The sequence below is a fragment of the Callospermophilus lateralis genome, chromosome 10, assembly GCF_048772815.1.
Source record: "Callospermophilus lateralis isolate mCalLat2 chromosome 10, mCalLat2.hap1, whole genome shotgun sequence".
NCBI classification, from domain to species: Eukaryota; Metazoa; Chordata; class Mammalia; order Rodentia; family Sciuridae; genus Callospermophilus; species Callospermophilus lateralis.
Genome location: NC_135314.1, coordinates 129,881,598 through 129,895,756, shown reverse-complemented (window position 1 = coordinate 129,895,756; position 14,159 = coordinate 129,881,598). Strand labels below are relative to the sequence as shown.

Here is a 14,159-nt window from a genome sequence, read left to right as displayed (position 1 = left end):
TATCACCTGTTCTATTTCCTGGAAAATATTGGGTAAATTGTTTTTCATTCTTTAAAAATTTGGTAAAGGGGCGGGGGTTGTGGCTCAGAGGCAGAGCGCCTTGCCTCACACATGTGAGGCACTGGATTGGATCCTCAGCACCACATAAAAGTGAATAAACAAAAATAAAGATATTGCATGCGTCTATAACTAAAAAATATTTTAAAAATTTGGTAAAATTTTCTAGTAAAACCTGGAGGGTTTTTTTTTTTTTTTTGAGGGGAGTTTTTAAATTATAAATTTATTTAGGTCACAGTTATGGAACTATTCAATTATCTATTTCATATTGGATAAATTCTGGTAATTTGTGTTTTGAGATATTTGTCCATTTAATATATGTTAACAAATCTATATGAGGAGAGTTGATTTTTATAGGGTTAGCAGAGACAGTCACTGTTTCATTCCTGATATTGGTAGCATATGTTCCCCCACTTTTTTTCCTTAGTCATGTCTGCTGTGAAATCTGCTGCTAGTTTAATAGGGGTTCCATCAAATGTGACTTTTCTCTTGCAGTTTTTAAAAGTCTAACTAATATGCTATGGTGAGGACCTTTCTGAGTCAAATCTATTTGGGATCCTTTGGGCCTCCGGGACCTGGATGTCCATATCTTTCCCACGATTAGGAAAGTTTTCAGCTAGTGTTTCATGGAATAAGTTTTCTATGGCTTTTCCCCCTTCTTAACTTCTAGGACCCTTGCAATTCAATAATCTTTTTCATTTAGTTGTTCTATAACTCTTGGAGGTTTTCTTCACTATTTTTATTTTTATGTCTGTCTGTCTGTCTGAGACATTTCAAAAGGCCTTTTTTTTAATTTAGGAATTCTTTCTTCTGCTTGACCTAGACTGTTGTTGAGACTCTCAACTGTAATTTTTTTGCTTATTGAGTTCTTTAGTTACAAAATTTCTGTATGATTCCTTATCGTGATCACTATTTGCTGGATTTCTTATTCATGTCATGAATTGTTTTCCTAAATGTGTTGGTTTACATTCTTTTGCATCTCCTTGAGTTTCCTTAGAATGATTCTTTTGAATGCTTTAGCAGGCATTTTGTCCATATCTTTTTCTTTGGTGTCTGTTGCTAAAGAGTTGTTGCATCTTGTTACCTTGCCTTTTCTTATTTATTGTGTCCCTACATTAATATTTGTGCATCTGGTACATCAGTTGTTTCTACCAGTGTTATAAAGTGGCTATAAAATGACTTCCCATAAAGTTGTGTCTAGGTGCATCAATTTGGTTAGGTTACATGGAGGCTGATTGCATTTGGGTGCCATAGAGAACTCAACCTAAATGTTTTTCAGTTGTAATCAGGGGCTTTGGGCACTGCCAGCAGCAGTAGAGTGTTCAGCACACAATCTCAAACTCAAGCGTGGGCCGTGATAGTGGGCATGTGTCGTGAAGGTCCCTGCAGGCCAAACAGTGGTACATGAGCTGACAGTAGCAGCAGGTAGTCAGGGATGGAGGTGGGGAACAGGTCTCAGGTCCCAGTACTTGATAAACAAGTACCTGTGTTTATCAGGTCATGGGAGTGGCACCCCTTACCAGGCACAGCCACCTTTCCTCTCTGGTGTAGCATACTGGGTGGGATGCTCTGGTCACAGTTGAGCTTCTGGTCACAGTTGGGTTCCTGGGATTGCAGCCTTTTGTGCAGTGTGGGGGAATGTTGGTGAGATTCTAAGAATGTGAATGTGCAGAGATTCATCAGGCAGCATAGGGTTCCATCCTGAAAAAGGTGACACACTGTAACAGCCTGGGCTCTGGAAGTTTGCGAAGAGATGATGTGGGTTCCTTCCCAGAAGCGAAGCCATCCTGCATGATGCAGGTAGCTTCCTTAAGTGGACTTGAAGCCCGTGATGACAGCCAGAGTTTCTGGGGGTCGGGGCTTGGATAGGATTCTTCATCTACCCTTTCTCTGGATGTGGGGAGTACACCTAGCCAGGGAACTGGGTTTGTGGTTGCTAGTGTGCCTTGTTCTTCTCTCAGTTGTCATCCCAGGTCTTCATATCTTCTGAGTTTCCCGTGTTTTCCTTGCTGAGTTCCAGTGCTCTCCCTCAGCCACTCATCTTGAAATGCAGCTATTTGCCAGTTTAGGTTCTTATTTGTTGAGGAGGAGGTGGGTGGTGAGCATCACTCTTTAGCTATCATGGAATCCTTCTTTTTTTTTTTTTTTCTTAACTCTTATTTCTGACAGTGAGAGTCATGGCTCCCAATTATTCAAAATTAATTTTCTGATTTGATCACTCTTCCCCTTTTGTGACCAATCTTCCATTGCTGCTGCTGCCCGCATTTAGGCTCTGACACCGCCCCCACCTTGGAGATGTCCCTCTTTGTGAAGACCCTGCTTTACCCTGTCCAGGCTCTAGAGGCCATCACCCACATGGATGCCTTTCTTTTTTCCCCAGGATCCACACAGAACCAGGCAGCCCCTACACAGTTACACTCCTCACAGCTGATGGTTCCTAGTTCCTTTATTGTTCTGTAGAGCTGTTTAGATGCTCCTTTTATCAACCTGAGCTGACAGAGAAATTCAGGACACCCTCTATAAGGTTATCTTCCTCATAGTGAGGTTGCCCTCCTCATCCCACTGGATATGATATGCAATACTGATATGAACTTGGACCCTTGTGTGAACTCATCCTCCTTTTACCAGGTTTCCTTGATGGGCACTTCTCAATGCCTTGCTCACCATTCTTCCTCCCTTCTATTTACATATTTTATTTGGAAATGTTTACACAAGTATAAGGAAACTGAATTTTTGAGATAGTGGATGTTATTAGATTATCATCAGTTTATTATAAAAGACACATGGAAATTATTTATATGATGAAAGATTTTACCACTTCAGTGGAAAGGGCAGCTTCATAGGATGCCATTTCAACCGTAATTTGTTTCAGTCTATATACTTTCCAAGAATGTCACCTTCCCTAAATAAGAAACAATCCCTGTCTTCTAGAACTGCTTTGGTGCCTCCATACTCTGGGGGAAGAACTCTATCTCCAACCTTCATGCTAACTGGCTGAATCTCTCTACCCTTTCCTTTAGAGCCTGATCCCACAGCTACTACTGTTGCTTGCAATACTTTTTCTTGAGATTTTTCTGGAGGCATAAAGCCTCCTTTGGTTACTGTTTTGGCTGCACTCCTTTCGAACAATACTCGGTCAAAAAGTGGAAGAAACTTTCTAAATGCTTGTCTGGTCAGGACTCAAGTCGCCACAGCAGCTCAGACTCCGCTTTGTTGCTCACCATTTTTGATGTCTCTACCATGGTGAGTTTCCCCTACCCTCAGTGTACACCTATACTGTGCTGCCCAACCTAATAGCTTTTATTTATTTTTTAAAATTTTTTTCCCGATCTAATTAATGTCATTTTATTTGATTTCACATAATGTTTACATTTTAAAATTCACATTATATAATAAGATGCTTATATTACTGTTATTTCCCTAGAAAATATAAAAACAAGTATTTATATCTAATTTTTTTTCCTACAATTTTAATTGTATTTAAGCATTTGATTGAATGAATTTTACAGAAGGATGGAAACAGAAAGCTAAAAATTGTTTTGCATTAATAATTAAATATATTCTGTTGACCTACTTTCACCACTGGGCAATAAAATCTCAGGCAATTTTTATAACTGATTTAGTCACTTTCAGATAACAAATGAGTAAGTTACTTTTCACATATAAAGTATTCCAAGCTAGTATAATATATCAAAGTTCCAAAGTTTCATACAGTTCATTTTCCCCCTCCCTCAGATTCAGCTAAGAAACCTATACTGGGGAAGTAACATGGTTACTTTCTTCTCTCATTTTCATTCAGTTACTCCTGTGACACTCTAGATAGTGTTTTAGGTACTCACATATCTGAAGCAGGGAGAATCTAGAGAGGTAAATAAAAGTAATATTTAGCTCATTTAATATAAATTTAACTTAGCAATTATGTCCACTGTGCACATAATGTTATCCATTCTCTCATGGGGGCTTCTGTAGGCTTTTAGGATTTCCTTATTCTTTGAGAACCTTCAAAAACAGGAGAAAATCCCTAGGATTTAAAGATTTATCTTCTTAGTCACAGTTTCTGAATTTGTTTTTCTGTTGAGATCACCCAAGCTCTCAAAAAAGCCTCTTACACATTGCCCCTCTTAAGGCAATGCCATCCAATGCCCTTCTTCAATGCTTAACACTGGCCAAGAGTGCCTCACAGATCAGGGGGTAGAGAGAGAAGAGGGGAGGGGAGGGGGAGGGGGGAGAGTAGAGGATAGGAAAGGCAGCAGAATACAACAGACACCAGAATGGCAATATGTAAATCAATGGTTGTGCAACTGATGTGATTCTGCAATCTGTATACGGGGTAAAAATGGGAGTTCATATCCCACTTGAATCAAAGTGTGAAATATGATATATCAAGAACTATGTAATGTTTTGAACAACCTACAATAAAAATTAATAAAAAAAAATAACATGGGGGTGATTCATGTCAACTTTAAAGGTGGTCAAAATAAATGCCTCACTCACTATCTTTATCATTTCATTGATCTACATTAGACTCATCCTTAGCAGAGTTTATCGCAGTAACATCTAGACCTTGTTTTTAGTTTGTAAAATCATGTTTGCTATAAAAAAATTATATTCTTCTGTTAGTACATTGTGTTTAATACATTATTATATGTGGATGGTACTATTGTATAAAATATATGTGCAACTCTATAGAACATCAGCAATAATGTAATATGCACATGTATGTTTCCCTACCTGTGTAAGAACAAGATGTTGATGTAACTGAGAACATTAGGTGACACTTTCATTTCCCAAAGCAATGACCAAGATCACTTCTGCAGGATTTACACAGTCATTAGCTGAATAGTATACTGTCAGTATTAGTTCTTCACTTACCTCCTGGCTCAGAGAGAGTTGCTTATGTGCTGGGCATTCTGCATCTCCCAACCCAAGGCTACCTGTTTTTTCTGGTACATGAGGAGGGCTTGAAAATGGACACTCAAGACCATGTCTTCAATCTTCTATTTGGGAGAGTTTCACAAACCAGACTGATTCCTGTTCAAAGAGTCTAAATTTGAGACAACGTGACTGGTCAGTTTGGACAATGGGGTGGGAAGTGACTGCTTCCTAATAGCTTTTAGATTGATTGTTCAGGAAAGCGAAGAAAAAGGAAAGAAAAGAAGAAATACATTTTTTTATTTTTAAGAAAGAGAGGTACTATCTGTAGAAGAAAATACTCAGCCAAATCAGTAAAACATGCACTAACACTCTCACTCCAAACCTCAAGGAAACTTATATGTAATCATCCAGTTGGCAAGAGACTACCTGTCTCCAGGAGGATCTATGGCTGGTCTTGAGAGGCATGGCAGGTCTGGATGCCACATGACACCCTTATCCAAGAAGGCCCCAAAAGATCATCAACTGACATCACATTCCTCATAGCCCACTCCCCAGAAATGGAAGATCCAGAGGTTCCAGTGTTGTTTAAACGTGCACTCCTGAGAAAGAAAGTATAGAGAATGGAGGGAAGAAATACTCAAAGCATCAATGAGAGAATTTCCCACCATCCATGAAACAGTCTGAATGAGATTCTTCAGAATCATAGTTTAAGACGCTTGACCGGCCATACCAAGATGACTGAAAGCAGATGAACTCAACATGTTCTGGCAAAAATCTCAACTGCTAAAGATGAAATAATGAAATATTTAAAGAGGAAATAAAAGCAACAGTTTCCCATCCAGGAATAAGTCAGATTGACACCCATGTTCTCAGTAGCAACAAGAGTTGCAAAGAGAGAGAGGAGAAACACCTTAACTTTACAAAGAAATATGATTTTTAGCACATAATTATTAAGACCCCCCAATGTTATCCAAGTAGAAGGGCAAATGAAGCACCATTTTTTATGGTTTAAATATGAAGTGTCCCCCAAAAGCTCATGTATAAGACAATGTAAAAATAGTTTAGAGGTGAAATGATTGGGTTATGAGAGCCTTAACCTAATCAGTGGATTAATTCCCTGATAAGGATTAACTGGGTGGTAGTTGTAGGTAGGTAGGGTGTGGTTGGAGGAGGGGGGTCCTGGAGGCATGCCCTTGGTGCATACATTTTGTTCTTGTTGAGTGCAGTTCTCTGTGCTTTCTGATGCCATTTCCTGAGCTGCCTTCCTCCACCACACTCTTCTGCCAAGATGTTCTACCTCATCTCCTGCCCCAAGGAATGGAGCCGACCATCTATGGACTGAGAACTCTGAAACTGTGAACCCCTAAATGAACTTCTCCTCCTCTAATTGTGTAAAGAAAAACAAAAAGAGAGAGAAGCAAGCAAGGTGCAGGGGCAAAGTAAAAGGAGTTGCTGGCTGAGCTGCCAGCTTTATTTTTATCCATAGGTTACATTACATCATTGGCATCATTAGAACATTTTGCTCATCGTATAAAGTTACTGTTATAGGAGCAGGTTTAGGTGCAGTGACACATTGGTGTTGACTAAGAGAGTTCCTTTATTCTCAGAAGCTGAGTTTCTGAGATCAAGATTGAGGCTGATAAGACTCTAGTACAGAGTCTCCTCATGAAGGACACTACCATAACAGCTAGGCATTGAGCATGTATTAGTCATCTTATTAGTTCCTGGGAGAAACTGCAGAAGTGGAAAACAGGGCGCCTGTTACCCTCCTGAGTTTGCTCATCAGAGGAACACTGGCTGGTACATTTCCACAGCCAGAATCCTTATATAATCACTTGTCAAGCCTTTTGGTCACAGTGACAAAAAAAACTGACTAGAACACATTTCTTATCTGTAAAAACCTGAAAAGTTTTCTATAGTGCCCGGAAATATATACTGGCTCAGTACATAACAGTGAAAACCTCAGAAGGAAATGACACAAAAGGAAGACATATCTTAGTCCATTCATTCTGCTATAAGAAAATACTCCAAGCTGGGTCATTTATAAAGAATATTTCTTTTTTTTAAAAAAATATTCTTTTTAGTTGTTGATGGACCTTTATTTTATTCATTTATTTATATGTGGTGCAAAGAATCAAACTCAGTACTTCACACATGTGAGGCAAGTGCTCCCATCCCTGAGCCAAAACCTCAGCGCCCCCGCAACCTAACTCTTAATTTTGCAATGGGAATCAAACTTGGGAATTTCATAGCATGCAGTGAGCAGAGAGGTTATAAAAATGTACTCTTTAGTGTAAGCAAGATTTTACTGTAAATTCATAAATTTACAGAATTTAACAGGAAGTCATAATACAGAATTTACAGTAAATTTACATAAATTTACTGTAATAAAGATGTTAACAATATGTGAGGGACTAGGGTTGTGGCTCAGTGGTAAAGAGCTTGCCTAGCATGCATGAGGCACTGGGTTCGATTCTCAGCACCACATACAAATAAATAAAATAAAGGCCCATTAACAACTAAAAAAAATATTTAAAAAAAAAAAAAAAAAACCAATATGTGAGACTGTTGTAGGAGTGAGTGGAGGAAAAGGAAGTGGAGTAAGGTTCTTATCTGATTCAGGATGAGATGAGAGACAATGATTTGCTCCAGAATTTAACAGGAAGTCATAATACAAAATACGCATATCAACATTGAAGTATAAATAAAATTGTAAAAATAAAATTAAATACATAATTTTAATATCAGGAATTATATTTGGTTATTATGATAGATAACAACACAATGGTGGCTCAAAAAAATGAGAAAATTAATTAATTTAATCCTTGATGTGATTCTAGTGTCCAAACTTTCCCATGCTTGTGATTGGACTGTTGTTCTCACAGTCTCAAAATGGCTACCAGAGTGCCTGCTATCTTGTGTATATTTCAGGAAATAAGAGGATTAGAGGTTAAGGGCAATAAGGTCATCCTGGCCCCAGGAAGCCTAGTTTTTCCAGAAGATCACTCAGTATCTTCTGTTGAGCAGTGAGAGTCGCTTGACAACCCTAGTGGCAAAATGGACTAAGGAAGGTCATCTATTATTTTTTTCTCCTGCTGCCTAATCTTGGCATATGCTACTCCAAATAGCTATAGTTCCATTGATGAGAAAAATGGGATAAATGGATGCTGGCTAGGTAACCAGCATCCTGCCTTAACTTCTAAAATAATAAAAAGAATAAAATTTTGAGGAATTCTCAATCCGTCCAATAATAGGTAGGGAAAATGGTCAGGGAGCGGGGGTCCTAGGTGGGAAAGCCAAAAAAAAAAAAAAAAAAGAAAACAATGTGGCATTGTCCAGACATAACCGAAATTTAACAGAAATTGAAATGTATGTGAATTTTTAGTAGTTGTTTATTACGATAGAGATTTTCTTGGCTGCAAGCAGACACACCTGTGCTTTGTTAACAAAGGGAAAAGGGAGTTGAAAATAAAGCAATAGGTTAAATACCCAGTATGGAGACACTCCTACTTTTGATAATGTCGTGACGATTGGGATGGATCCTTTTACTAAAGATAATGGGAAAAGCTGGTCAAGATGTTTAAAGTTTTTTACTATTTGAAGGTATCGAAAAGAAACAGTACATTAAAAAATCACTAGGCCATGATCCAACGGAAGAAAGAAATCCTGAGCTGCAAGCCTGGCATTTAGGGTTGCATCATCCAACAGATGCTTCCTGCACCTTCTCTGTCCTAGGTGTCCCTCCCAACACTTCCCCCGTCCTCCACCTTAACGACCATCATCCCACTAACTACACACTGACACTCCCAAGCCTGAACGGCCTCTGCCATTCCCCACACTCCCCCTACAGCTCCACACCAGCCTTGCACATTCTCACCTGCACATTCCACATGCGCTTCTCAGTGACCCCCGGGGCAGTTGCTCTGAGGAGACCAGGGCTTTAGGTTGACCCCTATGTCCTTGTGCTCAAAATGACCTTGCTGCACCAGGTGGGGCTTCAGGGGCCAGCAGTAGGCAGAGACGGAACCCTGCTTCTATATTCCATGACCCACCTCCTGAGTGGGGCCTTGGGGCCATCAAGGGCAAAGAAAGGCACAGAATGAAGACATTTGAGACTGGGAAGAGGCCTTGGGGTTTTCTGACCTGCATGTATCCTGATCTCCCAGGAGGCTGAAAAGTGATCGCTCTGAAGATAGGCCAGACATAAGGTATTTAGCCACAGTGAGGGAGTGGAGCCTGACCCCCATCCCCAATTCCATTGTCCTCATCAAAGACAATCAGAGCTCAATTTTCATTCTGTGTTTCTTCCTAATCCTCACCCTCCCCTTTTTAAAAGTTTATAAGTTCTAAACTTCTATAACTTTATTGGCTTTATAACACATGAACACAAACAGAGAGAGGGATAATACTGTTCTTTAATTCGATTTGTTTCGCTTATTGTTCTCATGTTGTTGGATAACTTGAATCTATGTTCCCAGGCCATGGTCATTCATATTTGGTTCAGAATAAACCATTTTCTTTCTTTCTTTCTTTTTTTTTTTTTTTGGTACCAGGGATTGAACTCAGGGGTGGGTACTCGACCACTGAGCCACATCCCTAGCCCTACTTTGTATTTTATTTATAGACAGGGTCTCACTGAGTTGCTTAGCGCCTCCATGTTGCTGAGGCTGGCTTTGAACTTGCGATTCTCCTGTCTCAGCCTCCTGAGCCTCTGGGATTACAAGTGTGGATCACCACTCGGGGCTTCAGAATAAACTATTTTCTAATTTCCTCAAAGCAAAGTTGTTATTTTATGTCAAGTGAACACCTGGTTTCATTTTTATCTGTGAGTATTTGGGAGTGGAACTGAAGAGTTTAGGGGATACATATTTAACTTTTTTAGAAGCTACCAAACCATTTTGCACATTGGTTCTTCTGTTCCGTACCTTCTACCAGCAGGATGGAAGAATTGCTGCTGCTCTGGGTCCCCACCAACGTTCGTTGCTGTCCGTGTTTCTTATTTTACCTATTCTCTAGGATGTCTAGGGGAGCCTCATTTGATTTCACTTTCAGTTATCTCATAACTAACAATGGTGGGCATCTTTTCATGTGCTTCTGAGCCATTTGTGAATCTCCTCTTGTAAAGCACCTATTAACTATTCTGTCACAAACTCTTTTGCTTCATTTTTTTTTGTTTCCATTGTATGACTTAACTGAAATCCATGTTTTGAATTCCTTATTGATGGATATTTAAATTGTCTCAATTTTTCTTCAACCAGACCAAAATGATAACTTTGTACACATTTATGTCAATGAACCAGAATTTCCATGCCCTGCCTTTGCAACCAAATTTTAGGCGTCTCTGCAGGAAAGAATAGACACTTTCACTAAAACGGGCCCAACTATTGGAAGCCCCTGGTACATGCATCATAGGTGCTCTTATGACATCAATGCTCTCTCCCCTCCTCCACTGTGGCAGAAGGAATGCAGACTTGAGCGTGATGAAACCATCTAGCCCCTAACCATGGGCAATTTAGAGGATCACAGACCTGAGGGAATTTGAATTATCTATCTCCAAATCATGGGCAATAAACTTTGTGTAAGATATAACCAGTTCACCCAAGTTGCAGGGAGGGGAAGGTGGATTTCCACAGTTAATCAGGATACTAGCCTTATGTCTAGGGATACTGGGATATGGAGGAAATTGAGTATGTGTTAGAATCGACACCCTAATTGTACACAAAGAACAGCCTGCCCATACCTCTCCCTTTTAACTGTTCACAGAAGGATGGCAACCCTTGTGAAATCGTAATTGTAAATGTTGAGCAGATCTCACCACAGGAAGAGGCAGAGGCAGAGGAAATAACACCAGAGGTAGGTGGTATAGACTTCAGTACTGAGGTGACTTCTGACCTTCCACATCTCTAACCCATGTCACCCAGAAGTGGTGTTTATCATTTTGAAGCTCATTGCAGAAGATGATCATGGAATTTATCCACCCAGGATATATTTGGGAATGGAAGGTGGTACTCTTATGTATTACTCAGAACAAACATTAGAAACCCAAAATGTCCGGGTCAACGCCAAGAGTTGCCCCATTATCCAAAGCTGGAATGAATAAGAATTGAGTCTTCTTCTCCAGTTGCTTTAGCAACCTGAGAAAGGCCAATGACTGAGGCAAGCTGACTTGGTTGTGGGGAGGAGAAACCCCAAAGCGTGAGAACCCGACCATGCAAACTTGAAAAGTGGGGCTGTGAGAGCTATGTTTGGGGAATGCAAGGCCAGAGGGAACCCCCCACACAACCTGAAGTTGTGTGGGAGTGTATGCATGAGCACATGTGTGTGTGTGTGTGTGTGTGTGTGTGTGTTAACTGAAGACCTATGTGTGGTAACCAAAAGAAATGAAAGTGACAAATAAATGTGAGAGACCCCAAACTGTGTAGTGCAAGGAAACTTTTAATATGAGGACCTATCAGAAAGAGGAACAGGTTGTGGATTGAGGTGAAACCAGGGAAGAGAGGGCAGGTCAGAGGGTTTGAAGGGGAGGTGACAGGCCCAGGTAGATAGATGGTCAGGCTCAAGTGGATCCTGTGGATCATAAGGTTCTTGCTCCAGGACCAAGGCAAACCAGGTGATGTAACAAGGGCAGGGGAACCCCCATTCTATAGATGGCTACTTTGAGCCTTAGAGGTCAAGATGATTGTGTATGTGCATTAACTGACATGGTAGAGAGAGGCAGGCAGAGGAGGACACTTGCTTGAATTTCTATGCCCAGGTATTGCTCTGTCCAGTGCTCATTAATTTCAGAGGAAGAGGAGATTGTTGATTGACAGAGGATCAGAAGCCCTTCCTGGCACATTCTTGGCTTGAGGTTGTTGGGGAACATGTCCTAAGTGTCATTTCTTTACTTTGTATCTCCACTCCCTCACAAAATGAAGGAACCTTCTGACTCTACACTAGCAGCCACAAAGATCCAGGCTTGGTGGCGGGGCACCCTGGTGCGACGCACGTTGCTACATGCTGCCCTGAGAGTTTGGATCATTCAGTGCTGGTGGAGGAAGATATTGGCCAAGCTGCTGGAGAGGAGACGGCGGACGATGCTGGAGTTGAATACACGGCAAATCTGGGCCTGTGTCAAGCTGCAGGCCTGTGTTCGAATGTGGCTCATCAGACTTCGATATTGTCGTGTGCTCAATGCTGTCCGGGTCATCCAGATCTGCTGGCGCTGGCATAGTTGCCACACCCGTGGCTTTTTCCGGGGAAATTACGAGATCACAGAAAATGAGCTAAAACTTCAGATTGACATCTTTCTGGGATCACAGATTTGTCGGATCACCGATTCCATCCCCTTCCCAATAAAGAACTGACCAGGTCTGCTCCAAATATGCGTCACTAGATCTTTGTTAGACAAGCTCCTGGAGGTCTGCATCTCAGCAAAGAGCCAGGAAAATGATGGAAGGTACAAAGCATCTTACATGATTAGTTGGGGGAATCAGCAGGGTGTGTCTGGGGTGCTTGAGTCATAAGGGGGTGAGAGCCCATGCTGGAGGAGCAGAGTCTGAGATCCATCAGCAAGGTCTGCCATAGGTGGGAGGGCTGGGGTTGCAGGGTGGCCAAGGAGACCAGATCCAGGGAGACTCCTTCACTGTGGTCTAGGTAAATGACACCCCTATAGTTGTACAGTGTGAGGGCCTGTGCCATCCTTTGCCCTTCAACCTCCAATACCTTCCCACTCAGTTTAGAATAAGTTTCAAAAGCCCTCCCTGTGGTCCATGTGACCTGTCACAGTCTGGTTCTAACCATTGCACCCTCTGCCGACATCCTCCTCCAATGCTCTGCTATCCATCAAACACCCCAAGCAGAAGATCCCAAGTGTGTCCCATCTCAGAACTTTGCACTTGCCACCTGCAACCCTACGGTGTCCCCAAAGAATTTTCCAAAGAGTCACACCCAGGTTCACCTCTTGACTGGACTGTAGGGTGACATCAGACTGTCAGGTCAACTCTAAGTCACCTTGGCCCAGGCTGACCGGTTCTAATTGGATTCTTAACCACACATTCGCATAGATTTTATGGTTAGGAGGAACTACCCGTATCTCCCAGAGTTTCAGGATCTGGTAACAAAAGTCTCCTTCAGGGTAACTTGGGTTCCTCTTATCAGCATTTTTGGGGGCCTGCATTTCTCCTGCAGTGAACAGGTAGTTTGCTGAGGAAGGTCACATATCATGCCCACTGAGGCCAGGCAGGGCTGCAAGTAAATTGCTTCTGGAAAAAAGAAAGCATGTGGGCCCATTTTACAGAATTATTTTATAGAAGAGTGGGCCTATTTTATAGAATTATTCTCTTAACTTTATATTCATACCTTCCTCATCTGTCTGTTCCCTAACAGGGCCAGGACCAGGCAGAGGGCCCGACGTTAAGTGGTTCTGTCTCTTCTAACTAGCCGGACTTGCCTTTTCATGGAAACACCAATCAGAATAGGCCCTGAGCTTTCTCCTCACTCCGTTTGCTGCCATCTCACAAAACCTGGAGCTCCTCCTCCTGAAACATTTTGGATACACAGTGACTCTCTCCATAGGATATGCAAGTGCAATAAACTGTTGAGCTGCTTCTGGGTCTTCTCTAATGGTTCACTGACCATACATGGATCTGTGTGTTTGTTTGTTTGTGTGTGTGTGTGTGTGTGTGTGTGTCTGTCTGTCTGTCTGTCTGTCTACTTATACCTTGTGATATGATATTTCCCTATAATTCCTCAGTATTTTTTTCTCGGTCTTTTCCTCCCTCCATGCACATTTTTTTTTCTTTGTTCTTTTTTAGATATTCATGACAGTAGAGTGTATTTTGACATATTTTACATACATGGAGTATAACTTATTCTAATTAGAATCCCTTGTAGATGTACATGATGTTTGGATTCACTGGTGGTGTATTCATATATGAGCATAGGAAAATTATGTCAGATTCATCTCCAGTGTCTTTCCTATGCCCATCCCCCTTCGTTCCCTTCATTCCCCTTTATCTGCTCCCCTGAACTTCTATTCCTCCTTTGCCCCTTGTTGAATGTTAGCATCTGCATATCACAGAGAACATTCAGCCTTTGGTTGTTGTTGGTGATGGTGGTTTTTTTTTTTTTTTTTTTTTTGAGATTAACTTATTTCACTTAGCGTGGTAGTCTCCAGATCAATCCATTTGCCAGCAAAAGTCATAAAGTCATTCTCTTTTGTGGCTGACTAATATGCCATTGTATGT

General features: G+C 41.2%; 2 pseudogenes; one reads left to right on the top strand and one right to left on the bottom strand.

Annotated features, from left to right (window-relative positions):
* Positions 1-2,925: 2,925 nt before the first annotated feature.
* On the bottom strand, positions 2,926-4,170 carry LOC143407959 (10 kDa heat shock protein, mitochondrial pseudogene; annotated as a pseudogene).
* A 7,673-nt stretch (positions 4,171-11,843) lies between these two features.
* On the top strand, positions 11,844-12,278 carry LOC143407958 (IQ domain-containing protein F5 pseudogene; annotated as a pseudogene).
* The last annotated feature ends 1,881 nt before the right edge of the window (positions 12,279-14,159 follow it).